General features: G+C 31.1%; 1 pseudogene; it reads right to left on the reverse strand.

The window, feature by feature from the left end:
- Positions 1-6,892: 6,892 nt before the first annotated feature.
- On the reverse strand, positions 6,893-9,625 carry LOC105797203 (probable prolyl 4-hydroxylase 7; annotated as a pseudogene).
- Between the last annotated feature and the right edge of the window lie 15,075 nt (positions 9,626-24,700).

Consider the following 24,700-nt stretch of genomic DNA (forward strand, 5'->3'; position numbering starts at 1 on the left):
GCTTAAAAATGGTTTACTGATTAGAATATCGGAAGAATTTTTTGAGTTGTCATCCTTCATATTGATGACGTAAAAGTCTGCAAGAAAAATTAGTCCATTTACCTTGACAAGGACTCTTCCAACACCCCTTATGGACGTACACATGACCTATCTATCAATTGAATAATCACCATTGTTTCTTTCTAAGGACCCGTGTTTAGCAATTTAAAAATAGATAAAGACATTACATTAATAGATGCATCTAAATCACACAATGCTTTATTTATGCCAACATTACCTATTTTGCAAGATATAGAGAACATACCTTGGTCCTTACACTTAGGCGAAATTTTCCTTTGTAATACCGCAGAGACGTTTTCTCCCCCATTTACCCATTCGTTTCCTTGGAGTTTCTTTTTGCCAGTGCAAAATTCTTTTAAGAATTTTGCATAGCGTGGAACTTGTTTGATTGCATCGAGTAAGGGGATATTAATTTCTATTTTCCAAAACGTCTCTAGGATTTCTCTCTTCTTGCTCCTTTTTACACTGGGTAAGCCTTCCAAGAAATAAGGGTTGTACAACAAACAGTTTTTACGGTGCCGACTTCGTTGGAGCCTTTAAGTCAGGTTTCGGTTCTTCTCATCCAGCGTCATGGGCACGACACGTGCCAAGTTCTGGCTCAAGAATCGTTCCATCTTTTACAGTCACAACACTCGTAATTTGTTGTGGGTTTGGCTTAGTTTGAGATGATAGTTTCCTTTGAGTTTCCAAACGACTAACTATAAGCGTAAGCTTACTTATTTGCTGATCTAATTCTTGCAAGTGCACTTCAGCCTTTTGTTGGAACTTTTCGGTGCTAATAGCTAACCTCTCTACTATAGTTTAAAGAGATGACTTTAGAGGTTGATATTATTGGGGTGGAGGTAGCCTTGGCTGATATGGTTGGTTGTATTGAGGGTTTGATCCATAACTTAGATTTTAGTGGTCCTCCACCCTGTAATATAAGTATTCGAAGGTGGATCATAACGCCTTTGAGGTGGACTTGGGAAGTTTCCAATTGCATCTACTTGTGCAGTTGTGTCCTCGTGTAAAATCGGACACGAATCTATTGGATGATCAGGCATGCCACAAATCCCGCACAACCGAGCTGGGTTCAATTTTCATGCAAGCAAAATTTGAACAAAGTTAGTGAGCTTATCAATTTTTTCTTCTAAGGATGGAGTACTTAGCTCATGAACCCTTCTCGTGGGCTCTATAGTTGGTCGAAATTGTTGAGAATTCATAGGCATTGTCGAAATTAACTCAATTGCTCTTTGAGGTGTCATAATTACAATTGTCCCTCCACTAGCAGCATCTATCATCTTCATTTCTATTGGAAGTAACCCCTTATAGAAATATTGCACAAGCGGTTGCTCAGTCTGGCCATGTTGTGGACAACTTGCACACAACTTTTTGTATCATTCCCAGTAATCATAGAGCGATTCAGTCTCCTTTTGCCGAATTCCTACAATGTCTCTTCTTAACTCGGCTGTCCAAGTTGCTGAAAAAAATCTGTCAAGAAATAAATGAGACATATCAGACCATGTATTAACTAAACCAGGAGGTAAATAAAATAGCCATTCTCTAGCAGAGTCGGTAATGAAAAAGTAAAAACTCGAAAGTTAATTTGATCATCGGTTACTCCCTGTGGTTTCATGCTTAAGGAAACCATGTGGAATTCCTTAAGATGTGTATAGGGGTTCTCGTGTTTTAAACCACAAAAAGTGGGCAATAAATGAGTTAAGCCTGAATTTAATTCAAATGGTGTTACTCTCATCAGATAAGTTATGCATAATGGCTGTTGCTCACCAAGTGTCGCAGCGAGTTGTCGAATAGTTTGATCTACCATTTCTTCTGGTTCGTCGAATGAGAAAATATCTTCGGTATAAGATCCTGTTTCAAACTTAGGTTGTGGTCGCTTACTGCGCCGAAGAGCTTCTCTTCGTAGTGTTCAAGCCAACTTTTCTATTTTCGATTCAAATTCTAGAGTCTCCGGTTCTGATCTAAAAACAAACGAAAATTAGAATAATTTTCAATCCCCGACAACGACACCAAAATTTGATAAGCGTCGAAACCACCAAATATAAATTCCTACATTTTAACTTAATTAAATAGTAGTATAAAGTAGTATCCCACAAGGCCTGAGATTACTAATTTTCCTATTTTTGTGACTAGATTTCTGAGTCTAGGTAGCTGTCATGCCCTCAATTTGAACGTGTGAAGCTAAAAAAATAAAAAGGGGGTTTTAGTTTATAAAGATAATAATATATAAAAAAAACAAATATAAAATAAAGTAAAAACAAAATTATGATTACAAAATAAATTAAGTGAAATAAAATAAACTGGTGAATCAAATATATTAAAACTTAGCCTCAACCTCGGTACACTCCGAACTTGAACTGATCATTGAAAAATATTTTTCCCTTCCAAGCAATAAGTTCGTTATAGAAATTAAGGATGCCTCAATCGCCAACTTTTCCTTGTGTAGTCAGTTTCGTACGACCTGCAAATCGACCCTTGTCAAATTTCTAACTACGAAGCTCGTGCTTGTAATATAAGATTTCGATAGTCTTGCGATCTAGAAAGCCCAACTCGAATTAATGGTCTCAACCGCGCAGATTGTTTAAATTCGATCATTATCTCCCTTGATGGAGGTCCAGCCCTTACCCATATGGACAGGCCAATTTGTTCACGGGAATTCAAACTTGGTAGACGACCGTGTAACACCCCTTACCCGAGACCGTTGCCGGATTCGATCATGAGGCGTTACTTGACTTAACTTAAAAGTTCGGGGCATAAAAATTTACTTTTAAAAGTTATTTCATTGTTCATAATAAGGTTGTCCACCTGGGCAGCAGTCACTAAATTAATTATAACTCAAGCTAAGAAACTCGAAATTTAGATATGTAAATTTTCCTTGAAACAAGACTCATATATATTTTTACCATAAATTTTTCAGAATTTTTGGTTCATCCAATTAGTATAGTTTATTATTTAAAGTCTCCCTATTTCACTGATCGACTATCCTGACCTCTTGTCACTAAAATTCAATTATCTCATTGTACAGACTTAATATGGTGCTTCCACTTATTTATACTTAAAATAGACTCATTAAGGAATCTAATAATATAAATTATAACTCATAAATCCTTCTGTAAAATTTTAATGAATTTCTAAAGTCAGAATAGGGACTTCAAAAATATTCTTACCTATCTCACTAAAATTAAAATATGTAAAATATATAACTCTTCTGCTTACTCTATTTCTTTCATGTGAAAGTAGACTCATTCAGCTTTAATTTCATATCTCACTCAGCTTCTAATTCAATTTTCACCATTTTGGTGATTTTTCAAAGTTACAATAATGCTGTTGTCCAAAAACTGTTCCATTGAAATTTTATTTTATTTTTTTAAAAAATCAATATAACCCTTTATAATTATTTAACCTTCCTGCAAATTTCAAATTACAACCAATTTCATTATTTCAACTAATTCATTTAAATACTAATAAAGTTCAACCAATCAACCATTCCAAGCTAAAAACATGTATATTTTATTGTCTAACACAACCATCACATTGATACTATTACTTTTTACTTCAATTCCCTATATATGCCATATAAATCAAAAAGTTGTTTAACAAAATCTACCGGAGTAAATCTGGATAGTGTGATTCTTGATGTAGATCCGATCCTCCGGACGTATTTATATGTCAATCTACAAGAAACAAAAAACACACACAAGTAAGCTTATAGAAAGCTTAGTAAGTTCATAGGCATTTAAGATAAATCTTACCGAACTAATCATAATAATTCACATCTTATTATTCACTACACTTCCTGCCATACACATTATCCAATAGATAAAATCATTTAATTGAGCTCAATTTCAACAACTACGATAAATCTACCACTTGAATATGAGTCTATGTAACACTTACCGACTTTATCAAATTAGTGAACGTCTTACGGAATTGAGTACTTCATTTCCTCGATGCCATAGTTCAACTATGGTCTTACACATAATCACATAACACATACCGATGCCATAGCCCAGCTACGGTCTTACACGAAATCACTTATCATTTATCACTTGTCACTGATCAGATAAGTGTAGCTAAGCTACCACTTATCACTTATCACTTGTCACTTGTCACTGATCAGATAAGTGTAGCTAAAGCTACCACTTATCACTTGTCACTTGTCATTGATCAGATAAGTGCAGCTAAAGCTACCACTTATCACTTGTCACTGATCAGAAGTACTCAAATCCGACGTTTCGCTCAATTTGATCATTTATTCGGTTTTCATATTGTTATTTTATTTTCAATCCATCAACAAATATATATCATCATACACTATATAATTCATGAAATTAACATTTAATCGTTAAATTTCAGCCATATGAACTTACCTGACTACTTTGGAAAAGTTGCGGAAGTTTAGTGACTAATCAGTAATTTTCTCCTTTCCTCGTTTATCTTCGGGTTCTTGATCTAAAATACAAATTTATTCATTCATCAGCATCTAATTCAATTCTAATTCATTTCACAATTTATACCCCTTTAATTTTCGAAATTACACTTTTACCCCAAACTTTGCAGTTTTTACAATTTGGTCCCTACTCAATTAACCTCTCAATTGATCTAATTTTTCTCAATTGACACCTTGTAAAACTATTTTAGGCTACTATATAGCCTTTGATATTCAAAACCGCAACACCAAACCCTAATTCCAAACTTTTTCACAATTAGGTCCCTAAAATCAATTTCTATCAAAATTACTTAATAAAATCATCAAATAATAAAATTAAATCTTTAATTCCACGTTCATTCATCATAAAAATTCAGCACTCATCAATGGTAACTCTCAAAATCAGCCATGAAATAAAAAACTAATGAAATAATTAGTTGGACCTAATTGTAAAAGTATCAAAATCACAAAAATTAGAAGAAATAATCAAGAATTAAACTTACATGATTCAAATATATGAAAAAAAGCTTGGAGGGACCCTACAATGGCATTTTTTGCTGAGAAATATGAAGAATTGCCTAGAAACTCTTTTAATTAAAATTTTTATTTGTTAATTTTACAAAATTTCCAATTTTTCCTTATTACATCACTTTTTCAGATTTTTCTTCTCTTATGCCGTCTCAACTATTCCATATTGGCATATTTATGCCTTAAGTCCCTCCTTATTTACCACTTAAGCTATTTAATCACTTTTAACAAATTTTACATTATTTTCAGTTTAGTCCTTTTTAATTAATTGAACACCCAAACGTTAGAATTTTCTAACGAAACTTTAATACCAACTCAATGACACTCTATTTTAATATTTATTCCTAGTACACTATTCACTATTTCAAAAATTTTCCTAACTTCCCATTTAATTTATACTCACTAAATTAATAATATTTTCTACTCATTTGTCAGATTTAGTGATCTCGAATCACCATTCCGACACCACTGAAAATTTAGGCCATTACAGACCGACTCATTTCCCAACTGTACGCCAAACAACTCCAACCCAACGCCCACTTTTTGAATTGAAATTGAATGAACTTTAAGTGATGAATATGTATTATTTCATATACTAAAGAGATAGCAAATACCGTGTTGAAAAGTTTTTTAGTAGAGGTTCATATCTCACGATATTTTGTTGGAGCGATAACCGGAATAAAGCTAAAAGAGACTTAGTAAAGCATGAGATTAATCATGCTAGTTGATGTATGTAAATGATTTTAAATGAAAATAGTGGAAGGTGGAAAGGGAAAGGGACTTAGGAAGTAATTTAACCAAAATAAAGAAATGGAAAAAGAATGGCAGAATGCCTGCACTTTAGCTGTGATGCGTGAAAGAAAAGAAAGAAAGAAATTTCATTCAATTTCCAAATGTATTCCAGTGTGTTTTCAAAGGCCACCAACACTAACAGCACGTTTGGTTCGCTGTATTGGAATAGAGGCGTAATGGAATAGAGTCGTAATAGCAAATCAATTGTTTGGTTGAATGTAATGGAATAGAGGCGTAATAGTAATCTTGTGTTTGGTTGAATGGAATAGAGGTGTAATAGCATAATGGAAAAAACTAAAATGACCAGAATACCCTTACCATAAATTTGTTTTGGTAAATGATTATTGTTATTGTTATTTAAATTATAATAAGATTATTAATATCAATAATAAATAATTTAATCATATTTAAACATAATTATTATTAAATATATTATAATTAAAATATATAATTTAATAAAATTCTTAATAATCAATATTCTTATATGAATTTACTCAAATCATAATATATGATACTATAAAATATAAATTAACATAATTATTATTAAATATATTATAATTAAAATATATAATTTAATAAAATTCTTAATAATTAATATTCTTATATGAATTTACTCAAATCATAATATATGATACTATAAAAGATAATTTGAAATAATTAATATTAAATATATTTTAATTAAAATATATGATTTAATAAAAATTAAAATAATTATAACTAATAAATTATCTTATATGAATTTGTATAATTTAAAATAATTATTATTACATATAATTTAATAATAATATATAATTTCATAAAATTCTTGATAATAAATTTTCTTATATGAATTTATACAATTTAAAATAATTAATATTAAATATAATTTCATAATGATATATAATTTCATAAAATTCTTAATAATAAAATGTTCTTATATGAATTTACTAAAATCAAAATATAACTTGAGAATTATATTCTGCATAAACGTAACTAACTTATATTAAGAAAAGGTTAGATGAAAATGAAATTCTACATCATAATCCATATGTTATATAGTTTTACAACATCAAAAAGTTTGAACATTGATTTTTAATGGTGCATCGAGCATAACTCAAAAATGTGTCTGTATATACAGCTATGAAAAGCTTCAACCATTGATCTTTGGGAAACAGCCAGGGAAACAACTTTTTACGAGGAGCATACCTTACAACTCTTCCTACAATATCCGTAATAGTCTTCGGAACCAATCATGTAACTAGGGTTCTTTTCACACTCACCCGCTGAAGCCCAGTTAGCACAATTCTCGTTCTCATCAACACAATCTCTATTTACAGACTGCCTCTTTGCCGTATCGAATGACCTGACATGGATCTATTTTGTTGCAGACCATTTCTCACCCTTTATCACTGGGCATGCAAACCGCCGAATCGCTTGTTGCATCAAGATGAAGATCGAAGAATAGTAATGCATCACCTTTTCGGGTTTCACCGCAAGGACGAACAAGTAAAATTTTGTGATGATTATATGGTTGGATTTCTAAGGTGGCAATTTTATCCGAGAACAATTAAATAAGAAGCTATGAACATATACTGAGGGTTCATAGTAATATCTCGCAGAATTCATTGGAATACGATCACAAGCCAATCATACAAACAAAAGTGGCAAACTTAATTTCACTTGTTCATTAAAGTGAGATTTTATCACTAGAATCAAATGAAAATTCTTCCAACAGATCGGTATGATCTAGCATATTAATATCGAGAAAAGTAAAAACACAACACAATAAGCATTTCACAAAATCTCCAATGGAAATCATAGTATTACTGCATATCCATTTTTGCACAATCGACCACTATCATCCTTTGGTGAGAAAGTTTTCCTCTGTATAGCGGACTAGTAAGTGATGAACAAAATAAAATGGAAATGTAAGCATTTAACAATGATAGAATAGGAAGAGAGCAAACATAAATAGGGGAATAAAAATTCACAGTCAAATGCTTACCTCGCATTTGGAAACACAGCTTCCTCACCACTCTCAACATCGACAAATACATCAAGACAAATGGCTATACAAAGTGACCTTGACTCTTGATTAGCCTTGTCATGAAAATAATCGAAATGTGGCTCATACTTTTGACCATTCTCGTAATGTAGTATTTGCATAGACTTCCCATTCTCTGGTTGGTGTGCCATATTAAAATAAGATGAGAAAACACCATTCAACGTAGATTAAGAAATTATAGGGTAACAACAAGCAAGAAATGATATATACCTGCTGGAAGGAAGGTCCATGCAGCAATCCTAGCTTCGATATCAGCAACTACTTCATCCTTCACATGAGAAATAAAGGACACCACATAAGCATTTGAACTTCAAGAATCAGCATATACAATGCTTTCCAAACACGGTCCACAAAAATAAACAATCTGAGTCATCAAAATTAGTATTGAGTAAACGATCTCTAAACTTAATGAAACAAGAAACTAATACTACACAGTACACATTTGGACCTAAACTCCAGTGAAGAAAAAGGTCCAAACTGAAGAATGATTAAAGCAGTAACGCATTCCCCAGTGAGCAACAAGACAGTAGAGGAAGAAATAAGAAGTAAATCAGTTATCAGGAGTCCTACTCGAGATATCTGATACAACATTAAGGGAAAGTAATTATCCCAAAAGCTTAAGCCAATACCAAAGAGCACAACTATCATCTTTAACTTTCAATGCATTCAGGTGAGGAAACGGATTCTTTAGGTAAAGAGCTTGCCCTAGATTAAGTGTGAATGAATCATTAGGGAAAGGAGTAAAAGACACCTAAAACATCATCTCGTCATAAACTACCATCCAAAATTTGGTTATTTATGAAGAATAAGTGAACTGCCTTCACCATTGTAATATTTCTATCTTCCATTAATGTAATTCCACTAATTTCACATTTAAACTAAAAAAGGGCAATTTAATTATATACCGAGCTTTACAAGAAACATGCCGAGTGGTTCGAACTTCACTCTCAATGCTATCACCCGATTCATTATCCGCCACCATTGACTTCTCTAATTTATCCTTAGCCTGAAATTCACACATTTTAAGAAAAAAAGGGGGAGGGGGTTAACATTACAAATCGAAATTAATCAACAAATTAGTTTAAAAAAATGTTGCTTACCAGAGTAATAAGGTGATCGCATTCCTCACTTGATAAAAATCCTTTGTAAAGGAAAGCCCCGAAAATAAAAATAAAAACAAAAACATAAAGTTCACAATTTTGAGTAAATTAAACAGAAAAAAGTTATAAAATGCGAAAAAGAAGAAGAGAGAAATTAAAGTGACCTAGGGTGCCATGAGAGTTGAGTAACACGAGTGGGATCAAATGGAACCGAAGAAGTTCCTCTCTTCATTTCAAGCACCGATCCATTGATCTCAGCTGAAACCAAACAGAGATGAAGCAAAATAAGAAGCAAAAATCCTATAAAATACCAATGATCCATTAAAAGGGCAAAAAAAATCCTTTGTTTGGATCCAATCGGTAATAGAAGAAAAGAGATGATAGGTCTTCGAAGACTTTTGCCTTGGAGTTTGGTGGGTTGTGTACTGCTGTTGATGTTGGGAGGGAGAGGGTGGGGTGGAGCAGCAGATTTTGGTTGGGGAGGGTAAAACAGAAACGATTAGCTAATCCTTACTTTTGGAACGGAATGGTAATCGTTGTTGAAGCAGAGAAAATGAGGAATACATCCGTGTTGTAATAGGCCTGTAATAGGCAATACATCAAACCAAACACGGGATTAAGTGGGGATTAGTGGGGCCCACGGAATAGGGGTGTAATGGCTAATCCATTACACCAAACCAAACATGCTGTAAGTATATATATACATTCCTCATGCTAAATTTAGTAAGATTTTGTTTTCCCAAAAAACATCAACTAAAAATCAATTCATACTATTCATAGAATTTTGACAATTTCAAAATAAAAATTTGATTTTAACTAGTCAACCACTAATTCTTCAATTCTTCAACTTGGCCCTCCTCTTTGTTTTTTCATTCCAATTTAGCTCATTTTGTTTGATTTTGAATTTCAATATTTCAATTTCATCCCTGATAAGAAAGACACAAATTTAATAGCATTTTATTAAAAATTAGCTAAAATAAATACATTAAAAAGCACAAAAATAACTTGTTATCATACTCCACTGGGGAGAACTTATAAGACATTCAACAAAAATATTCAACATTCGATCCTTGAGGACAATGATCTGGTTTAAGGAGGGGAGTAATTATAATGGAAGAATGCAACAAAGATCAAGTGTTTGAAATTCTGTTATTTTTGTTATTATTTTAATTAGTGCAATTGTTAAAACGCTACGTTTTGGCGTTAAAAACTTGAAACGGTGTGTCGTAGCTAGGGTCTGAGTCATGTTCAAAACAATTCATTTTGAGGTTATACCGTTCAATGAAACGGTGCGTTTAAGGCAGCTGCTAGTAACAACTGACCAGACTGTTTCAGAAACCATTACTTTCCCTCTTAAGCACCATCCATGAGGGAAAACTGTTAAGCAAATTTTGGAATTGATTTTGCACATCTCTCTTTTCCTCTTCTCTGGCAAAATCTTTTGTTCGATTTCCTCCCTTATCAAAATTGAAGAATGTTAATTACTTACCCAGTTTCAGAATAAAGAATGGGTCACGATTCAGCTTTCGGAATTTTTTGTTGAATGGGAAAAAGGATCGAATTTGGGTGTTTCTCAAATTTGAGGGTTTAGGATTCTTCAGATTTTGGGGTTACTCTAATAGCATCATGGTAAAATTTTCAGCGGAATGCCATTCTTGGAGTGAATGTACCCGTTTTCTTTTTTCCCTTTATTTCATTGAATCACGTGTTCAAATTTTATAAATTAAAATTTCGTCATTAAAATAAAAAGAAAAACAAAATTTTCATGTCACTTTTGTAAACAGGAGAATTTGACAATGTTAAAATTGTTCTTAGTTATATTTTTAAATATTACAACAATTTAATTGATTTATTTAATAATATAAGGATTAATTTGATTCACTTGCTATAATATAAGGTCTTTACAAGTACATTTACTGAATTCAATATGTCATATCAACAAATTTACAAAAAATTTAATATTATCAGTTGAATCGATTTTGAAATTTAAAAATATAAAAATTAATTTCTTAAAAATAAAAATACAAGGAATAAATTTCAAGATTTCAATATTTTAACCTATTCTTAACTACTTGCAATTATATTAATATAAATTTTGAAAATTAAAAATGGAAAAGGACTTCAATAATAATGATGCAAAATCTCAAGATCTAGATCAAATAATAAGAAATGAGAATTGAAGATTGAAGACAAGATTTATGTGTTTTATTTATTTATATATTTTTAAATTTATTATTATATTTTTTGAAAATATTTATGTATTTTTATATATTTTTGAATTTTTAGAATTAGGATCAAATTGAGACCATTTGTAATTTTTAGGGTTAATTTTTAAAATTATGACTAAATTGATATAATATGTAAAAGTTGAGGACTAAATTTGTTATTTACCAATCTTTAGCTTACTGTTTGTAATTTTAGCGGAAGTGACCAAAATGATCAAACTATGTAACGTGAGTACTTAAATTGTAATTTTTTTTATTTTAAGTCTTGAATAAAAAATTGTGATAATTAGATTACCCTAAAATGAAAACAAAAGAGAAGTAAAAGGCTTATTGATGTTGCAATGGGGCGAAGGATGAAAGGTTGCTGCGGGATGTTGTTGTACGCCCAAACCTTTGGAATACTTGCTCCAAAATGACATTTCCTTATGCAACTCTTTTTAAGTTTATTTTTGAATTTTAAAATCTAAAAATTTTATAATTTTTTTAAACTTTGGAAATAAAATTTCTTTTTTAAAAAATTAAGAGAATATTTTGTAAGTCCTAACCCTTTATTAATAAGCCAAATTATATAGTAGATTTAATATACTAATTATTTAAGATAAATAACTTATTTACACCATAAATGAATTAAAAGATGATAAATAGGGTAATATCCATCCAACCATGAATAGAGATAGCTTTATTAAATTTCTTTGTTCCTAAATATAATTTTTCGCCTTAAATTTGACAATTTAGTCTATTTTGGTATTTGTATTCTTTTTTTATTTTGATTCTTGAATTTGACAATTAGATTCATTTCAGTTTTTAAATTTAGATTCTGTCAAGATTTGATGATGTGACTAGTGTTACTAGAAAATGATCGAATCGGACAAATTGAGAACCAATTGATATAATTGTTCGAACAAAACGGTTGAGCCGATTGACTTGTAAACTGCTTGAAATTGGTAAAAATTAAAATCGGGATAAAAATCAACAACTAAACTAGACTTGTCCATGGGCCGGGTTCGGGCCGAGCCCGGAAAAAATTTTTGGCCCGACTCTTAGGCTCGGCCCGGCCCGAAATATGGGCCTGAAATTTTGCCCAGGCCCGGCCCGGGAAAAAATAATAAGCCCGGCCCGGTTTTTAATAAACACAAAAAAAATATTTTAAAAATAAAAAAAAATATTTTTAAAGTATTTAAAATAAAAAAATAAAAAAAATATATTTATTATATTCGGGCCGGGCCGGGCCGGGCCCGGGCCAAAAAAATTGAGCCCGAGACCGGCCTATTTTTTAAACGGGCCTCATTTTTTTGCCCAAGCCCATATTTCGGGCCTATATTTTTACCCAAACCCTCCCATATTTCGGGCGGGCCGTCGGGCCGGGCCGGGCCGCCCAACCCATGGACAGGTCTAAACTAAACAAGTTGATCCGATTTAATAAATTTTCTATATTTCTATTTTTTTAGATTGTAATGAATTTTTAATTAATTAATTAATTATTATTGGTTGAAGGTCGAATTGATCGAACTAGTTGAATCGAGAACCAACTGTCTTATTAGAACACTAAATATGACACTTTGAGATTATACCACATCATCACCTGAAGTTATATATATATATATATATATATATATATATATATATATATATTAGATTTTAAGTGATGATGTGAAACAATCTCAGAGTGTCACATCACCAAACTTTTATATTTTTCAAGTTTAAGAATCAAAGCGGACCTAGTTGTCAAATTTAAGTACAAAGTGGACAAAAAAAAATACAAATATCAAAAATTATATTATCCCTTTAATTAAATCAAAACTCTTACTTTCTTCTAAACTATGAAAGATCCTAGGCGGAATTTCCTCTTTGCTATGTTGCCCAAAATCTCTTGGATTGGTCCCTTGAATCTTCACTCAATTCGGCCTACAAAAATAAAACAAGGCACAAGAATGGGCGGCATACCCATTGGATATTTAACCCAACATATACAAGTCCATATAACCTAAATATGGAAATTACTGAAACGTATTTACAAAGAATTATTGCAAAGTAGCAAAAATGGAAAAAAAAATGAAATAACCAACTAAAAAACATTAAGAATGCTATTTTTGACAATTTCTCGATTTTCCAATCTCTATGAGACAATTCTGAAGAATTATTCATTTTTTTGGAAACCAAGTTAGAGAGTCGAGAGACTTACTAAAACCATATTGATAAAATATCTGAGTTAAATTTGTTGATAAGCCAATTAAAAACATGTATAATTGACGAAAACTATTAACGTAAAAATTAGTTATATTTAGTTATTCACTTTTAAAATTGAAAGGGATTAAATTACTCGATTATTTTGAGAGAGACCAATTTGCTTCAAATTGAGAGAAATCACTGAGGTCCTTTTACTAAAAATGTTTCTCTAAAAAACATCTAAAAGACAATAAAAATTCAATATTGAAGATTACCAAAAATATAAAATAATGTAAAAATTAAAAATTTTAAAAAATAATAATTTTACAAAGTGAAAAATGGTAGCTCCTTGAAAGGAAACTTTTCAAGAACTCCTAGATTCATCCAACGAAGTACAGTGGTGAAGGTACATGAAAGATGGAGTCAATTGACCCCAGAAAAATTACTTAATAAAAAAATTAAGTATTTGATTCCACAGAACAATTTGAAAAAAAACTTACTAAAATCCAAAATTCATTATTTGTTATATTTTCTTACAAAATCATCATTTTTCCTGTTGTTGTTTAATTTAGTAACAATTCTTCTTTTCTTTTTAAGTTTTAATGATTATTTCCTAAAATAAAGATTTGTGGCTTTTTGGGTTTTAATTTGGTCAAATTCTGTTATTAGACTTTGTACTTTGCATTAGTTATGGATTTAGTAGTTGTATTTTAATTTGATCATTTTTGTCCCTATACTTTTAGAATTTGAAAACTTTAGTCCTAACAAAATTATAGCTATTAAATTCATAAAGTAATGTTATTTTTAAAATTTGATGTGTCAAACATAATTTTCAATGTGTAATGCTATGTTTGTTTGTTATTTTCATATATTGCTCACAAAAGATTAGTTAATAGATCTAACATCATTGTTTGCATTAATATTAAAATTTTGAAATTCACAAAATATAGCAACTAAGAATGATCAAATTCGTGAACGAGGACTAAATCTATAACTTTACACATAATATAGGGCTAATAACATAAGTTAACCAAATAAATTTAATCTGTTACCATTGGGTCGATTAAAATTTCAAAATTGAAAAGTATATAGACTAAAATTGATAAAATTAGTGTACAAGTACTAAATTCACAATTTACACAAAACACATGGTATAATAGTAGAATTTGACCTTTAATTCTTTATGCAATATTAAGTTTTTATTGTGCTTATTATCTTGTATTTCTTAAATATATATTAAAATTAACATTTTATTTAAAATTGTTGTTGTTAGTGTGATTATTGTATAGTTTGTGTTTGTGTTCATCTTGTATTTTACTATTGTGTTATCTTGACATCAATACCAAAAAGTAGCTTTTATTTTTATAAAGTAAATTATGTTTTATTCCTAACCATATGCAAGATTGCGAATTAATGGTATGCATTAAAAATCTAATATTTATAAAAATGTATAAAATGGTGGTAAAATTTTGACTAAAATAAATATATTCATAATGAAAACTAAATAAATTAAAGTTCATTATTTGACTTAGTTATCAATTAGAAGATTTAGTTTGTATAGATCGATATTGATTTAATACTAATAATATTATTAGCTTTATGAAAATTTGTATGTGTTTAAGGATTATATTTATTTAGTTACTATTTTAATAGTCTTACACTTAACCATATCATATGCTGGTTTAATGAGTGTTGATGTTATGTATTAATTTATACAAAATTTTAAATGTTTATATTTTTTAAAATTTTAAATTCATAATCAAATTTTAAAAATCTTCAATTTCATTTAATGCACCTTACTCTTACTGATTAGATCACTTGTTAAACCAAGGTCTTTTGGATAAATGGCGGTTGTTATATAGTGGAATCTTTTACTTCACAGCTTTGTAACTAATCTCACAATCATTACTGTTTTTAACATTATCGAAGGTAAACATATCGTCCATCCAAAGGCACCCTAAAGTGTTATATGTGATAATTAATGTCGATAATGACAATAGAATGATCGCAAAGCAATAAAAATAAGAAAAATAAGAATACACAGATTTTACGTGGAAACTTTTTCGAGAAAAAACTACAGGCAGAGGAGAAAAAATTCACTAACTTCAAAAAACTGATGATATAAAAGGAGTTTCGACTACATCTATTTAAGGGTTGAAAAATTATGTTCTAATCAAACTCCAATAGTAGAAGTATAGTTATATATGGACTCAACTTTGTGCAATATGGTACGTACCGCGGTCGCAACCCTAGTCCAGTTTTGTGCTTAATGGGGATTTGTGGCGGGCTTTGACCTCTCACTCCCATAGATCTCCTTATTTTGTCACTGTAAAAAATAGAATGTCGGTAATGACAATATATCACAAAGAAAAGAGAAATAAAAATAAAGAACACATAGATTTTTACGTAGAAACTCTTTTGGGAAAAAACCATGGGCAGAGGAGAAAAAAATTCACTATGTCAAAATCGAATGATTACAATAGGAGTAGATTATATCTATTTATAGGCTTGTAAAACCATATTCTAATAGGAGTGTAGTAAGATTGAAACACCTTATTCTAATCAATATCAAATAGATGTAGTTTAAAAAGGTTTAAAAAACCTTGTTCTAAAATAAAAATAAAAGAAGTATAATTCTATAGAGATTTTATTTTTATTTTATTTTACCACTATATTTTATTTAAATAAGGATTCGGGTCACTTAATTCTAACAATCTTTACCTTGACACAAATTCTTAATGAACAAGTTCTTCCTCGCGAACTCTCAATGAACAAGTTCTCCACGTCTTCCATAAAACCCCTTAAGGGTTTAACTTCAACAATGAACACCAACCAAGTCTAAGCAATGCTCAAACTTGGTTATAGGAAGTGACTTAGTCATCATATCTGTAGGATTTTCATGAGTACTAATTTTGCTCACAACAATATCACCACGAGCAATATATCATGAACAAAATGATACCGAACATCAATGTGTTTTGTTCTCTCATAAAACATTTGATCTTTTGTAAGGAAGATGACACTCCGACTGTCACAAAATACTGTATTGATTTGAAGGTCTTCATTGAGTTCACTAAATAGTCCCTTCAACCAAATAGCTTCTTTACAAGCCTTAGTAATCGCCATGTACTCAGCTTCAGTGGTAGACAAAGCAACTGTAGTTTGCAAAGTGACTTTCCAACTGATTGCACAACCTCCAATTGTAAAGACATAACCTGTGAAAGATCTTTTTCTATCAAGGTCTCCAGCAAAATCAGCATCAACTTACCCAATGACCCCATCTCTGATTCTTCCAAACTGTAAGCAAACTTTAGTAGTACCTCGTAAGTATCTTAAAATCCATTGAACTACTTTCCAATATTCTTTACCGGGATTCGCCATATATCTGCTAACTACACTGACTGCATATGACAAATCTGGACGTGAACAAACCATAGCATACATGAGAGATCCCACTGCACTAGAGTAAGGAACATGTGACATGTACTCAATCTCATCATCTGATTATGGAGACAAAGCCGATGAAAGTATGAAATGGGCTGCTAAAGGAGTACTAACAAGCTTAGCATTCTGCATATTGAATCTGCAAAGAACTTTCTCAATGTACCCCTTCTAACTTAGGTACAAGTTACTTGCTTTTCTATTTCTGAGAATCTCCATACCAAGTATCTTCTTTTGTAATGGCCTAAATTCAAGGTTATTAGAACAGTGGTTTCGGGACCACAAATTCGATGAGGAAAAAATTATTTTTCTTATATTTTTATGGTCTACGATTTCACAAAATTTCGACGTTTGGGCACTCGATTTAGTCAAAATGACTAAATTGTAAAAAGTGCAAAATTTGAGTACTACATGTTATAGGTGTCCAATTGTTATGAAACTTTAAATTGGAGGTCCTTATATGGTAATTAGACCATTGGTTAAGTTGGTAGACAAAAATTGACATGAGATAAGTGAAATAGAAAATTTTTAAGTTAGGGGCAATTTGGTAATCTAGTAATAAAAAGAATTAAAAAGGGAAAAAGATGGCAAAAAATATCATCTTCTTCATAGTGAACGAAATCAGCAAGGGGGAGCCAGATTTAGGGTTTTTCAAGGTTCCAATCTTCATATTAAGTGATTCTAAGCCCCGTTTTTAATGTTCTTTACGTTTTTTAGATCTCGGTAGCTTAATTTAGCTTATTCTAGCAATAATTTAACCTAGGGTTTATATTTGGAAAAATACCCATATGTGAAAAGTGTTTATTTTGATGTTTTATGATAGAATATGAAGCTAGAAACTATGTTAAACAACTTTTGCTAGTCGATTTTAAGCGAAAACGAGTAAGACCCCATAATCGGTAAAATACCTAATGTTCATAAATACATGTTAGAGTGGGAATTTGATGTTGTCATAGAAGATAAAAATGTTCAGCAAGTTATAAAACATAAGAATAAGAGATGAAGTTTAATTTCCGAGCCTTGGGGCAAAAATGTAATTATGTAAAAGTTTAGGGGCAAAAATGTAATTTTGACAAAGTTAGAGTCGAGGGCTGTTTTGATGAATGTGAGTATTAAATAACTTAAATTTGCTATTTTAGATCAAGAAGAACGAAACTCGAGGTTAGACAAAGGGAATAATAAAGTTGAAGACTAAGTTGGTGAATTAGACTATATTTGGTACCGATGTAAGTTTACGGTAAATAAATAAAATATTTCAATAATTATTAATATTGTTATTTTCCAAAAATTATGCATTTATTTTATGAATTTATTTAATGTTGACTCAAGTATGAGATGACAGAGAGTCGGTGTTAAAAAGTCCCGTTGAAACATAAGAAATGTATCGGATACAAATGTCATGACATTTGGGTAGAGAGATCCCATGTAAGACCATGTCTGGGACATGGCGTTGGTACCGAGATGAGAGGTCCCATGTAAGACCATGTCTGGGACATGGTGTTGGCACCGAGATGAGAGGTCCCATGTAAGACCATGTCTGGGATATGGTGTTAGCAACGAGATGAGAGGTCCCCCGTAAGACCATGTCTAGGACATGGCATGGGCACCGATATGAGAACATCCCATGTAAGACCATGTCTGGGACATGGCTTTGGCATGTTATGATCAGAAGAGACCCAAGTATCCTTATTATTCCAATGTGGCTCAACGGGCTAGTAAACGAATCATATACATAAAAGTTCAGTTAAAAGCAAAAATGGCAAGCTTAGGTGAGTTATAAGAGTTAAGAATTTATTAAATTAATAATTGATATTCAACGATACAGGAAGAGAATAGTAAGTTATGCACACAAGTATACTAAGTAAACAAGCAAGAGAACTAGAATGAGATTAACTAAAGAGTAAACTAGAGATATAGACACTTGAGTTTAATTATTTGTGTCTAATGTTGTTATTTATTTGCTAGTAAACTTACTAAGCTTTATGCTTACTTATTTTATTTCTCTTTCTCTTTCTCTTATAGTATTGCAAAATCTACTTCAAGGATCCTAAAGAAGTCAGAGATCGTCCACACTATCAACCACAACTGCTCGGTATTTTATGATGAAACACATTTGAGTTATGGCATGTATAGGGATTTAGTTATTTTGCATGTTTGTAATTATGATTTTGCTAAAGAATGGTGTGTAAGTATTTGATGATGAATGGTTATTAAAATGGTTAAGTATGAAGGTGTTTGTTGTTATAAGAGTCTAAGTGATAAATTATGCATGGAAATCATGAAAGGGGTAAAATTTTGCAAAGAGACAGAACTCAAGCAGCACAGTGACGTGACTTTGAAAAATCACCTAGGATAGTATGTAATGAATTATAAGGTTAATGATATATATATTGAAATATTATTGAGTTTAATTTCATGGAAAATTAACGGTTTAACAAAAGGAATTTTATATTTTGAGATATGTGAATTTTAGTAAGACAGGGTCAGATCTGTTTTTGGAGTCCCCTGTTCTGAGTTTAGAAAATCATTAAAAATTGTAAAAAAATGGTTATGAGTTATAGTTTTTATGTATAGATTCCTTATTGAGTCTATTTTCTTTAGAAACAAGTAAGAACTTCATATGAAAATCCTACAGTGAGAACTTATTTTTAGTGGCAAGGGTCAGGACAGTTAAGTGGTGAAACATGGGAGACTTTAACTAATAAACTGTACTAATTGGCTGAACCAAAAATTCTAAAAAATTTATGGTTGGAAGATATATGAGTCTAGTTTTAGGAAAATTTATAGAATTAAATTTCAAGTCCCGTAGATTGAGTTATAATCAATTTAGTAACTGTTGCGCGATTGGACAGATTTGTCATAAATAGTGAAATTAATTTTCAAAACAAGTTTTTATGCTCCGAATTAGTAAGATAAGCTAAGTAATGCCTCGTGCTCGACTCCGGCAATGGTCTCGGGTAAGGGGTGCTACATCTTTGCTGGTCCCAAATCTTTCATCTCAAATTCTTCAATTAGTTGGGCTTTAACCTTTCTTATCTCTCCTTTATCTTTCGCTGCTATTATTATGTCATAAACATAAATGAGTAGATACACAAAAGAACCATCACTGTTTTTCTTAAAGTAAACACAACTGTCAAAGCTACTTCTTTTGAAATCATGAGAAGTCATAAAGAAATCAATCCTCTTGTACCACTGTCTTGGTGACTGTTTCAAACCGTAAAGAGACTTTTTCAGCAAGTAAACATAGTCCTCTTTTCTGAGACTATAAAACCCTCTAGTTGTTGCATGTAAATATCCTCCTCAAGTTTTCCATACAACAATGCCGTTTTTACATCTAACTACTCAAGCTTCAAATCATGCATGGCCACAATACCAAGTAGAGCTCGAATCAAACTATGCTTCACAACTGGGGAGAACACATCTGTGAAGTCCACTCTTGGAATTTGATTGTAACCCTTTGCAATAAGCCTTACTTTATATCTGGGTTCTTCAACTCTTGGAGTCTCTTCTTTCTTTTTAAACACCCATTTACAACAAACAACCTTTTTTACCTTTAGGAAGTTTCACAAGATCCCATGTTTTATTTTTATGAAGTTATTCCATCTCCTCTTGCATAGCAAACATCCACTTTTCTTAGTCTTCATAGCTAACCACATCAAAATAATTATATCGCTCTTGATTTGCATCTATATCTTTAGCCACATTTAAAGCATAATCAACTAGATCAGCTTCGTCATACTTCTTTGGAGGTTTAATTTCTCTTCTAGTTCTATTTTTAGCGATAGAGTATTGTGGTGAAGAAGCAACTCTATTCTGAATTTTTGTACTGGCTTGAGGAGTCGGCTCTGTTGTAGATTCTAGATTAATATGATGTTCTACCTGCTTTTGATTTTCTTTATTGGAAGAGTCTTTAAGAGAAAAGTTAAGTAGCATAGCAGTTTCATCAAAAACAACATCTCTGCTAATCACAACTCTTCTATTTTCAGGACACCATAACTTATACCCTCTTACACCAGCTTTATAACCAAGAAAAACACATTTAATGGATCTCGGTTCCAATTTTCCATTACCAACATAAGCATACACAGGACACCCAAATATCTTTAAATTAAAATACTCGGCAGGATTACCAGACCATACCTCTTGTAGAGTCTTTTTCTCAATGGCAACAGATGAAGATTGATTGATCAAAAAACATGTAGTAGAGGTTGTTTCGGCCCAAAATGACTTTGGTAAGTTGGCATTTGACAACATACATCGAACCTTCTCCATGATCGTTCTGTTCGTTCGTTCTACAACACCGTTTTGCTGTGGAGTATGACGAACTGTCAAGTGTCTCACGACCCCTTCTGACTTGCACAGTTTATTAAACTCATCAGAACAGAACTCTAAGCCATTTTTTGTGCGGAGGTATTTTATTTATTGTCCCGTCTGTTTTTCAATCATAGTTTTCCAAGACTTAAATGCAGAAAACACATCATTTTTTGGCTTCAGGAAGAACGTCCACACTTTTCTGGAAAAATCATCAATAAAAGTTAGTATATAATTAGCTCCACAGATCAGAATAAATATACTCCAATGTTCCCTTCGTGTTTTGGATTTCTCTGGTGAATCAAACTCTCTTTTTCTTCCCAAAAACGCAATGCTCATAGAACTTTAGTTTGCAAATTTCTTGCCCATCAAGAAGTCCTCTTTTGCTCAATTATGCCATGTCATTCTCACTCATATGCCTTAGACGCATATGCCAAAGTTTAGTAATATCATCATCTGATAAGGAAGAGGATGCAACAACTGCATCACCAGTAACAGCAGAACTCTACAAAACATATAACTTGACAGTCTTTCTCTATCCGTCCATCACAACGAGGGAACCTTTGGAAATCTTCAAAACGTCACTTTCAGCTATGTATTTGTACCCTTTTAAATCAATAGTACTCAACAAAATTAAATTTCTCTTCAATTCTGGAACATGCCGTACATCACTAAGTGTTCTGACAACTCCTTCAAACATATTAACTTTAATTGTTCCAACACCTGCAATTCTACATGAAGCATTATTTCCCATCAAAATAACACATTCAGACACTATTTCGTAAGTTGTAAACCAATCCCGATTGAGACTCATGTGGAAGGTGTAGCCCGAATCAAGTATCCACTCATCGCTCACTTTAGAATTGTTGATAGAAGTGACTAAAAGTTTACCATCATTGTAGTCTTCTACAACATCAGCTTTACCAGAATTTTCTAGTTATTTTCCATTTTGATTCGCAGCCTCCATTTTGATCTTGTTCTATAGCTTATAGCACTCAAATTTAATGTGTTCTTTCTTCTTGAAGAAATTACAAGTTTTACCTCTATTTGAAGACTTCGATCTACCCTTAGATTTACCGCGAGGATTTCATTCCTGTGTCCTTCCACGATCATCATCAGCATTCCGATCTTGTTTCCCACGAACAATGAGACCCTCTCCCTGAGAGTCAGTTTAACCACAAGATGCTTCATCTTATCATACAAGGTTAAAGAACTATAAACCTCATCAACTATGAGAGACTCACAACTATATAAAATCGTATCTCTAAAGGTTAAATAAGACAGAGGCAACGAACAAAGTAGAATCAACCCTATATCTTCCTTACCATACTGAACCTACATGGCCTCCAAGTTTGAAAGAATTTCTTTAAATACTGTTAAGTGTTCGTGCACAGACGCACCTTCCTCCAAACAATGTGTATAAAGACACTGTTTTATATGCAGCTTACTAGTTAGAGTTTTCAACATACATATTTGTTCCAACCTCTTTTAAAGTCCAGCGGCGGTCTTTTCCTTCATCACATCCTACAAAATTTCGTTAGACAATACAGATGTAACCATGTTAACGCCTTTCGATCCATGTGCTTCTTCTCTTCCTCCGTTAATGTTGAAGGCATCTTATCTGCCCCTAGCAGGGCTTCCTCTGAGTCCATCTGTGCAAGAATTGTCTGCATCTTTATCTACTACAACGCGAATCTGGTGTTGCGATCCAACAGCAGAATTTCATACTTTAAAGACCCCATTACCGTGATTGAGATGAAAAGCCCGAAAGCTCTGATACCAATTTGTAAAAAATAGAATGTCCGTAATGACAATATATCACAAAGAAAAGAGAAATAAAAATAAAGAACACATAGATTTTTACGTGGAAACCCTTTTGGGAAAAAACAATGGGCAGAGGAGAAAAAAATTCACTATGTCGAATTCGAATGATTACAAGAGGAGTAGACTGTGTCTATTTATAGGCTTGTAAAACCATATTCTAACAGGTGTGTAGTAAGATTGAAACATCCTATTCTAATCAATATCAAATAGATGGAGTTTAATAAGGTTTAAAAAACCTTATTCTAAAATAAAATAAAAGAAGTATAATTCTATAGAGATTTTACTTTTATTTTATTTTACCACTGTATTTTATTTAAATAAGGATTCAGGTCACTTAATTCTAACAGCCACTGTATTTATTTCTTCAACAAGTGACAGAATTCAGGTTACACAAATTCTAACACTGCAAATCTCCCACGGTTCAATTTTGAATCGTAATTACTTTTAGAAATTATATACATTATTAAATCAATGTATCTTTATTTATTTAATTGGGAATGGTGAAAATTTGCCCAACTCTTTTACCAATTACAAACCTTAAGCAAAGGATTTTCAATTTAAAAAAAAAACACATGTACAGAGGTAGCAATGTCTACATTATGATTGAAGTGTTATAGATAAAAATAATGTTAAAAAATTAGTTTAAATTCACGTATTTATAATCAATTTATTTGAAGAGATTATAAATAATTATCAACATTAAATAAAAACTAAGGGTGTGTATTGTAAATTAAAATAAATGTTGAAAATTTAAGTATTAAATTTTTACTGTTAAATTTTATAAGTGTTGAATTTATATTAAAAAGTATTTAATAAATTAGTAAATATAAGTACTTAATAAAATTATATTGTTTGATAAAAGTAAATATTGATTTTATAAAAATATTGATTTTAATTTTAATCTTATTAATATAATATTTTATATTATTTTGGATAAAATAAATAGGTTAATTTGAATATCTTATTTAAAAATAATAACTTATTTTAATTTTTAATAAAATAAAATCAACTTAATATTTTCTACATTAAGAGATAAGTAGCTACGTATCTACTTATCTTATTCAACACTTTTTGGTAAAAATTAAGTAAAAATTAAAATGACTATCAAACACATTTAAAATATTAAATGTTGAAAATTTTCATTTTCAATGAAATAGAAAATTTCATGGTTTATCAAACACATCCTAAGTAGTATTAAATTGTTATAAAAGAAGTTAAAAGATAAAATGCATAATGACTTAGTTGGCCCTCTAGCTTTACAAAAGTCATTTTAACCATTCATTTAATTTTTATCTCTTTTAACCTTTAAATTTACATTGTTGTCAAATAATCCCAAAATGGATGGAAAAATTAACATATATTAACCTTGTTGATGTGGCATCCATGTGGAAGTCTATAGGCACGCCACATTAGCAATTAATTAATATTTAAACAATTAAATATTAAAAATATTTTTATACTTTTTATACTTTTTATATTTTATAATTTTTATAATTTTAATTTTTATATTTTAAAAATTAATTAATTGCTAATGTGACATCCACATCAGCAAAGTTAACAAATATTAATTTTTTATCCATTTTGGAGTGATTTGACAAACAATGCAAATTTAAGGACTAAAAGAGACGAAAAATTAAATAGAAAGCTAAAATGACCTCTCTTTTTTGTAAAGTTTGAAGGCCAAATAAATCATTATGCCAAGATAAAAATATAAAAATTATTACTTATGTTGAAGTATGAATATGGAGGGAGAATTGAAATATAAAATATTGTTTTAACC

Source organism: Gossypium raimondii, chromosome 3 (assembly GCF_025698545.1).
Source record: "Gossypium raimondii isolate GPD5lz chromosome 3, ASM2569854v1, whole genome shotgun sequence".
NCBI classification, from domain to species: Eukaryota; Viridiplantae; Streptophyta; class Magnoliopsida; order Malvales; family Malvaceae; genus Gossypium; species Gossypium raimondii.